Source organism: Lathyrus oleraceus, chromosome 1 (genome assembly GCF_024323335.1).
Source record: "Lathyrus oleraceus cultivar Zhongwan6 chromosome 1, CAAS_Psat_ZW6_1.0, whole genome shotgun sequence".
NCBI classification, from domain to species: Eukaryota; Viridiplantae; Streptophyta; class Magnoliopsida; order Fabales; family Fabaceae; genus Lathyrus; species Lathyrus oleraceus.
In genome coordinates, this window is record NC_066579.1 from 289,650,205 (window position 1) to 289,652,099 (window position 1,895).

The 1,895-nt window shown below is 42.3% G+C and overlaps 1 non-coding gene across 1 annotated transcript; it reads left to right on the forward strand.

The window, feature by feature from the left end:
- The first annotated feature begins 1,511 nt into the window (after positions 1-1,511).
- On the forward strand, positions 1,512-1,618 carry LOC127116030 (small nucleolar RNA R71). The gene has a single exon (XR_007801020.1). It is a non-coding gene; the product is annotated as a small nucleolar RNA R71 (small nucleolar RNA).
- The last annotated feature ends 277 nt before the right edge of the window (positions 1,619-1,895 follow it).

A 1,895-nucleotide genomic window follows, 5' to 3' on the forward strand; every position in this document is an offset into this window, starting at 1 on the left:
TACCTAAAAGGATAGGGATATCGTCGTCTTCCTTGATATCCATGACCACAAAGTCTGTTGGGATATAAAGTTGACCGATCCTAACTGGGATATCTTCTAAAATGCCCACAGGGTACTTAACAGACCTATCGGCTAATTGGAGGGACATCTTAGTTGGTTGTAATTCTCCTAAGTTTAACCTTTTACACACAGCTAAGGGCATTAAACTCACACTAGCGCCTAAGTCTGGGAAAGCTTTGTCGATCACATGACTCCCAAGAATGCAAGGTATAGAAAAACTCCCAGGGTCTTTCTCCTTCTTAGCAAGTTTATTCTCGGAAATAAAATTGCATTCTAAGGGTTTGGGATCTTCAAGCCTACGCTTGTTGGTTAAGATGTCTTTGAGAAATTTGGTGTAAGATGGAATTTGGGTGATGGCTTCGGTGAAAGGAATCTCTACATGAAGCTTCTCTATTACTTTTATAAACTTTTGGTATTGGTTATTGATTTTGGTTTGTTTAAGTCTTTGCGGATATGGGATTGGTGGTTCGTACGGGGGTGGTGGCATGTAAGTTTTATCCTTGGCTTCTCCTTCTTGGTCGGTTTGTTTTTCGGGTTCCACTGGTTCTTCCCCTTGGTTTGTAGGTATATTTTCTTCAGAAGCTTTGGACTCGCTCATTGCTGGGTTATGAGGCCCTTCGTAAGTGGTCCCACTTCGTAATGAGATAGCGTTAGCTTTCCCTCTAGGGTTTAGTTGAGGTTGTCCAGGGAATTGTCCTCCAGGTGTAGTTTGTAGGGCTTGGTTTTATGCTACCTGCGAGATCTGGGTTTCAAGCATCTTGTTGTGAGTGATTATCTGATCAACCTTGGTCCCTAATTGCGTTATCAGTTCGTTTACGTGAATGTTCTAGTTTAGGAATTCTTTATTTTGCTGAGTCTGGCCTGATATAAAGTTCTCCATGATCTTCTCAAGGTTAGGCTTTTGGGGCACAACTTGCATAGGTTGATTTGGTTTCTGGGCTTGATAACCTTGTGGTCTTTGAGGTGCATAATTTTGGATAGGGTTCTGGTTTTTATAGGAAAAATTCGGGTGATTCTTCCATCCAGGGTTGTAGGTGTTTGAAAATGGGTTACCTTGGGCGTAATTCACTTGGTCGGTGTTCAGGTCGCTCAAAAGGTTACATTCCGCCGATTCGTGTCCTTTAGATCCACAAAGTTCACACTCTGTGTAGACTACCGCTGCGGTGTTAGTGTTTATAGAAATATGTTCGACCTTAAGGGCTAAGGCATCCATTTTCGCCTGCATCATGTCCATAGAGCTTATCTCATGTATTCCACCTTGGGTCTCCTTTTTCTCTATTAATCCTCGTTCAGTTCCCCATTGGTAATGGTTTTGGGCCATATCCTCAATTAGGTCACAAGCTTCAGGGTAAGGTTTGTTCATCAGCGCGCCATCAGAGGCAGCGTCGATGCTCATCTTTGTGTTATAATGGAGTCCATTGTAGAAGGTATGAACGACCAGCCATTGTTCTAGGCCATGGCGTGGGCAGAATCTTAACAGCTCCTTATAGCTCTCCCAAGCTTCAAAAAGTGATTCTCCTTGGTTTTGGATAAATCTAGTTATTTAGTTTCGAAGAACAACAATCTTACTGGGGGGAATATATCTAGCAAGGAATACTCTCCTAAGGTCTTCCCAGGTAGTTATTGAATTATCTGGAAGTGAATCTAACCATGAACGTGCTCTATCCCTGAGGGAGAAAGGAAATAATGTTAAACGAATCGCATCAGGTGAAGCAACGTTGGATTTAAAGGTGTCGGCCAGTTGGATAAAGACTTTTAAATGTTGATTTGGGTTCTCAGTAGCGAGACCTGCGAATTGGTTATGTTGCACTAATTGCAGTAAAGATGGTTTTAGT